Here is a 7,075-nt window from a genome sequence, read left to right on the forward strand (position 1 = left end):
ATAAGAGGAGACGAGAGTTGATTTTCAGTGAGGGGGACTTCGTGTACCTTAAGGTCTCTCCGATTCGAGGTACCCGAAGGTTTCAAGTGCAAGGAAAGCTGGCCCCTCGGTATATCGGACCATACAAGGTGCTAAAGAGAATTGGAGCGGTAGCCTACCGTATTCAGTTGCCCGAAAAAATGTCGAACATCCACCCGGTATTTCATGTGTCCCAGCTAAGAAAATGCCTAAGAGTACCAGAAGAGCAAGTACCGGTGGAAACCATAGATTTGCAGAAGGATCTGCGATATCAGGAGGTACCCATCAAGATTCTGGACACAGTCACCAGAAGGACAAGGAATTCAGCAGTACGGATTTGCAGAGTCCAATGGAGTAGGAATGGTGAGGAAGAAGCCACTTGTGAACGCGAGGATGCGTTAAAGAAGGAATTTCCCCATCTGTTCAGGACTCAGCCGAATCTCGAGGACGAGATTCAATTTAAGTGGGGTAGGTTTGTAACGCCCGTAAAATACACCCAGTTAAATCACCCGTTAAAAATACTTTCCAAAATTTTTCCGACCGCCGAGCTCCGTCAAAACCTTTCCCTTCCGTCGGACCCGCCGTCCTGGCCCCGGCTCGTCAATTCCCTTTTTCCGCTCCCCGTAATTTTCGCCTCGTGCCCGTCAAGTCCATCACCACGTGCAGTCGAATCCCGCAATTTCCGCCATTTTTTTTCCCCTCCCTTCCCTCTCTTTCTCTTCCTTCTTTCTTTTTCGTCCCCTTTCTTTCCCTTCTCCTTTTTCCTTCTCTTTCTTCCTCCTCTCCCTTCCCTTTCTTCTCTCTCCTCTTTTTCTTCCCTGGCACCCCCCACTTGCGCCAGGCGCTGGCGCACGCAGGCACGCGCGCCGAGGCACGCAAGCGCGCCGGGCCGCGCGCCGCGCCCGCGCCCGCGTGCCCGCGCCGCGCCGCGCGCCGCCACCGCGCCCACGCCGCGCCGCCACGCCGCCGCCGCGCCCGCGCCGCGCCGTGCCCGCGCCGCGTCACGTCGCCCGTGCCACGCCCGCTCACGCCTTGGCGTCTAGCGCTTGGCTCGGTGCGTCGCGTCGTGTCGCCGGTCACCGGTCGCCGCCCCTGTGGCCTCGTCGACCACGCCGCCACGCCATCCACGAGCTCCACCACTCCGGCACGCCACCGGCCAAAAGTCCGGCCGCCATCATTACCTCGGCCCTCGCCCGCCTGTGCGCCGCCTATAATAGGGGGAGCCGAGCCTTCACCTCCACACCCTCACCACGAGCACTTTGCCTTCCTTCGCCACCACCACCAGAGCACCGACGACCATTTCTTCTCCACCTTCTGTTGTCTCCAGGAAGAAGAAAGGGTAAATCCCTCTCCTCGCGATCCAACCCACCAATTTCCCTGATTCGCGAACAAGTCCTCCCACCATTCCAAAAAATAATTACAGATAGGCCCCTGCTCTCGCGGTTCAGTCCTAAACCTCATTTTAAAGCCCCTAATACTCCTTTAAACCGTCATTTCATGCGCCAAATTTCCTCCAATCAATCCCAAATTCGACCACGGCCCCCTCTCATATGTTTCCGCCGAGGCATATCAAAATTCCATGAAAATACCCTGTCTATCTATTTTCCGTTCATGTTTCCTGTTCGGAGCTCAACGGGTAAAATCTTTTTCCTTTTTATTTATTGTGTGCTCGTTTGTGTGTGCCGTAGATCGCGGAGTACCCGAGGAGGAGCGCGAGGAGGAGTTCGACCGCGAGCCCGAGCCCGAGGACCAGTACCGCGAGCAGGAGCTCCCGGAAGGCTTTGAGAACGGCAAGTCCAATCTCACCCTTTGATGCATATTTAATACCCAGCTTTTCAGACACAACCTATTGGCCTGTTTTATAAAATGCATATTGTTTTATCGCAAGACATGGTTGGATAGCCACCCCTTGATTGTTATGACTATTCCTTGTTGTCCCATATTTATCTCTAAATATGAGTTGCTCTGTTTAGATGATAAATACTGCTAGAATGCTTAGGAACTCGTTATCCAAATTCAAACATGACTACACTTGTTTACTCGGAAAATAATGTGTGAGTATGTTTAACTGAGGAGTTGGGTTTTCGGGTGTAAAGAGAGGTGGTGGATGAGATGGATGGGTGTTTCTTGTGTGGAACGCCGGGATGTTGGGATCGTACCTCAGTGGTTGAGCAAAGTGGGAGATATCCATCTTGTCATGGCTAAGGACCGAGTTGATGTGTCATCCTGCCTAATTCCATCATCGTACAACCACTCGACTGTTGTATGGGCAACGGCTTAGCATAAATCCCACTAGCTAAACTGCTAGGCTTCAGGTGTGCTGGTGAGCAACGGGAGGCCTTGGAAAAGGACTAAGCTCTTGGTGACTTAGGTCCCGGTTTCGGCCCCGTGGATGGGTTGCTAACCCCTTGAGAGCTTCCGGGTTGACTAGTCAGTGTTGGCTAAGGTGGGTAATGGCTTTGTTAGGATCCGTACCGACACTAAGGTGATCGCGATACAGTACCCTACTTGTGGGAAAAGTGTACAACCTTTGCAGAGTTAAAACCTATCCGGGTAGCCGTGTCCACGGCATTGGACGAGTTACGGCTCGGTCACACAACTAGCTTTTGGGGATGACTGGTATTTTACCGCGTGTGTGGGTGTGTGGGATTTTGGAAGTGTCCGGCAGGTGTGCCGTGCGCTACGGCGGACGGGGAGTCCGGTAGCGATAAAACTTGGATCCTTTGTGTAGGATCAACCCCACTCGATATGTTGTTTACTAAAATGTTTTTCATTAAACCGCTTTGAAATGGAACCCCGCATGTGTCTAAAAATTTAGCTTTACTGCAAATAAACCATAGCTTATTCCTTGATTATTCATATGCATATTCTTGTTGTATCCCCCTCCGTGGATGGGGTTGGACTTGCTGAGTACTTTTGTACTCACCCTTGTGTTGTTACTTCAGAGGAGGATCCGGACTTCGTCGCCGAGGACTTCGAGTAGGAGGTTGCGTCTGCACCCAACGCTGCCTGCGGTGTTGGCCCTTTTGCAGGATGCTTCCGCTGACGCTTAGCTCCGATTGCAGCCCGGAGTCCGACTGGACTGCAACTTGGATTTGTGTTGTTATCGCTTTAGTCTTGCTTTGGGTGTGGCTTGCCCGCCCGCTCCTTCGGGAGCTGTACGGTTTCTGAACTATCTGTTGAATAAATGTGTTATCAGCCTCCTGGGACTGATAATTTGGATCACATTTAGTCTCTACTTATGTGGGGACGCTTCAACGCCCCATGCACCCCAGAAGGTAAAATAGAATTTCTGGATTGGTTCAAGCGAATCAGGATGCCGGATGATGAAAAATGGCTAGTTGTAGGGGATTTCAACCTGATAAGATGCCCTTCTGACTGAAATAAACCTGGAGGTCATCCGCAAGAAATGATGCTGTTCAATGAAGCAATCAGCAAGTTAGGACTAACAGAGATTCAGCTCAAAGGAGGAAAATACACTTGGACAAACAAACAGGTTAATCCGTTACTGGAGAGGTTGGATTGGTTTTTTTCATCTTCTGCTTGGATCTCAGTCTATCCAAACACATGGGCATCAACTCTGTCAAGAGACTCCTCTGATCACAATCCTTGTGTCATTTCCATATCAAATCTTATGCCTTCTTATCAAGTTTTCAGATTTGAAAACTATTGGATGCATCATGAACAATTCAATGACATTCTGCATAATGTCTGGACTTCTCCGGTTTCATCCTCTGACAGAGCTCAAATCATTGGTGCAAAATTCAAAAATTTGAGAAGAGAACTCAGAATATGGAAAGCAGGGTTACCAAGTCTGGCAAAAACCATCCAAAACACAAAGGAGGTCATTCTTTTCCTAGATATTCTGGAAGAATCTAGAGATCTATCCTTGCAAGAATGGAACTTAAAAGATATTATCATGAATCATCTCAAGAATCTTTTACAGCAATAGAAAACTTATTGGCAGCAAAGATGTTCCATCAACTGGGCCAAAATGGGTGATGAGAGTACAAGGTTCTTTCATGCAAAGGCTTCCATAAGAAACAACATCAACCACATTTCGATGCTGCAAGACCAGAATGGACTGAATGTCAAAGAACATGAAGATAAAGCAAACCTCATTTGGGTGGATTACAAAAATAGAATGGGCAGGTCGGACTACCGCCACATGTATATAGATCTAAGTGTTACCTTATCTCCATCAGAGGGGCTACAAGATTTAGAGGAGCCTTTCTCCAAAGAAGAAATTGATGGTATCATCAAGGATCTACCAACAAATAAATCTCCAGGCCCGGATGGTTTTAATGGAGAATTCCTCAAACGATGCTGGCATGAGTTGGCCGAAGATTTCTATGCTTTATGTGAAGGTTTTCATAATGGGGAAGTCTGTGTGCGTAGCATCAACTCATCTTTCATTACTCTTATCCCGAAAAAAGCTGGTCCTTTGCATGTGAGTGATGACAAGCCAATATCTCTGCTAAACTCATCAATAAAGCTCATCACAAAAATTCTAGCGCTGAGGCTACAAAAGGTCATCCCCAATCTCATTCATAAGAACCAATATGGTTTTATCAAAACTAGGACCATTCAGGACTGCTTAGCTTGGGCTCTTGAATTTCTGCACTGCTGCAAATCTTCAAAAAAGGACATCATCATTCTCAAATTGGACTTTGAAAAGGTTTTTGATCGTATTGAGCATAAGGCCATCTTAGAGATCCTGAAACATAAAGGATTTGGGGAGAAATGGATTGGATGGATTAAGGCCATTCTTGGATCAGGCACGTCGTCAGTGCTTCTGAATGGTGTCCCAGGTAAAACTTTTCACGGTAAAAGAGGGGTACGGCAGGGGGACCCTCTATCACCTCTTCTGTTTGTGCTTGCTGCTGACTTGCTCCAATCCCTTATTAATAAGTCTAAGGATGAAGGACACCTTTCTATTCCGATCCCCTTGAGAGCCAGTAATGATTTCCCAATCGTTCAGTATGCAGATGACACTTTACTCTTCATGGAGGCTGATCCGACCCAGTTAATACACTTAAAGAATCTTCTGGATATTTTTGCAGAGTCTACTGGGTTAAAAGTTAACTACAATAAATCCATGATGGTCCCCATAAACACTCAGCAGGACAAGCTGGATCTTCTGGCTGGTATTCTAAATTGTCAAACAGGTGCATTTCCTTTCACCTACCTGGGTTTACCTCTGGGTTTACGTAAACCTAATATGCAAGACTTTCTCCCTCTGATCAAAAGAATTGAAGGGAAATTAGGTGGAATATCATCTATGCTTTCACAAGGAGGAAAATTACAGTTGGTGAACTCTGTGTTAACATCATCAGCTATGTTTCAGATGGCCACTTTGAAACTACCTAAAGGGGTTATCCATCAGATTGACAAATTCCGCAAACACTGCCTCTGGAGAGGTTCAGATCTAACATCTACCAAACCATCCAAAGCTGCCTGGCCCTTAGTTTGCTTACCCAAATGTCAAGGGGGACTAGGGGTGCTCAACATAATTACACAGAATGAGGCTCTGTTATTAAAGTTCTTACACAAATTTTTCTCCAAAGTTGATTTGCCTTGGGTACACTTGATATGGGACAAATTGTACAGCAATGGTACTCTTCCGGGTGTTCAGAAGAAGGGCTCCTTCTGGTGGAAGGATATCGTCAAGTTGCTGCAAAAATTCAAGGGTTTTGCATCTGCTCGGGTTGCGGATGGAAGCACTGTTCTGCTCTGGCACGACTCGTGGAATGACCACTTCCTACAAACTGAGCTTCCCCACCTCTTTTCCTTTGCCCGGAACAAAAATATATCGTATCACAAAGCAATAAACACGACAGATCTTGGTTTGCTGTTTCACTTACCTTTATCCACAGAAGCTCATTCGGAATTTCTTATGCTTCAGGATTTTATGCACAATATAGTCCCACAGAATGATTCTGATACTTGGTCTTATATCTGGGGATCCTCAACCTTCTCGGTCAGTAAAGCATACAAGGCATTAACAGGTCAAAGGGAAACACACCCAATACATCGCTGGCTGTGGAAATCAAAATGTCAGAAAAAACACAAAGTCTTTTTCTGGCTTCTGCTTATAGACAGGCTAAACACAAAAGATGTTCTACAAAGAAGGGGGATGCATTTGGACTCCAACGTCTGCGAAATGTGTATCCGCCAAAAAAGGGAGACGGTAACACATCTATTTCTACGATGCAATTTTGCAAAAGCCTGCTGGAATTTGATTGGGATTTCCTTTGTCTCCACAAGATCGTCTGTTCATATCTTCAATAAGATTAGAAGGCATTTGAACACCGCCTTCTTCATGGAAGTCATCATCCTCATGTCTTGGAGTATTTGGACTACAAGGAACGACTGGACTTTAATAGTGTGGATCCTTTGACTTCAGGAACTCGATCTAAATTTTTATCTGAGCTCTCGTTGGTGGCTTCGCATAGGATGAACCCTGTTTTAAGTCAGGAATGCTTAGATTGGATCCACTCCCTCTGAACCTCCTCTTTGTCCTTTGTTTTTTTGCTTTTCTCTTGTTCTTTTGTTTTGGTGTTTTTTGCTCTGTAACCTTTTCAGACCTTTTTGTTAATATATTTCAGTAGGGCTCGCCCCTCCTGTTTCCTTCAAAAAAAAGTCATTGAGGAGGTCACGATGGCCATTGCGACCAAGCTGATGGGTCCGATGGTTGATTCGATCCCGCCGACTGATTCTGCACAAAGGAGTAGAGATTGCATAAGTCACTTTTGTATTGTGTGTTCTGCAACATACATACCATGATGTTTCTAGTTTCTAGTTTGTTTCTAGGGTGATTGTACAAAAACTATAAACAGTGATTATAAGGTTGACCAGAGACTTACAGGAGTAGCTGTAGGAGGTGAAGGTGGCGGTGGAGGGAATAGGTTCTATGGCAGAGGTGGCGGAGTTTGTCCCATACTCTCAAAAACACTCTGCATGTACTGGTACATCTGCTCTGTCCTCAGCCTTTCTGCCTCCCGTTCTGCCGCGATCCTTACCGCTAGATCCTCCCGTAGCTTTCGTTCTGCTTCCA

This window comes from Setaria italica, chromosome VIII (genome assembly GCF_000263155.2).
Source record: "Setaria italica strain Yugu1 chromosome VIII, Setaria_italica_v2.0, whole genome shotgun sequence".
NCBI lineage: Eukaryota > Viridiplantae > Streptophyta > Magnoliopsida > Poales > Poaceae > Setaria > Setaria italica.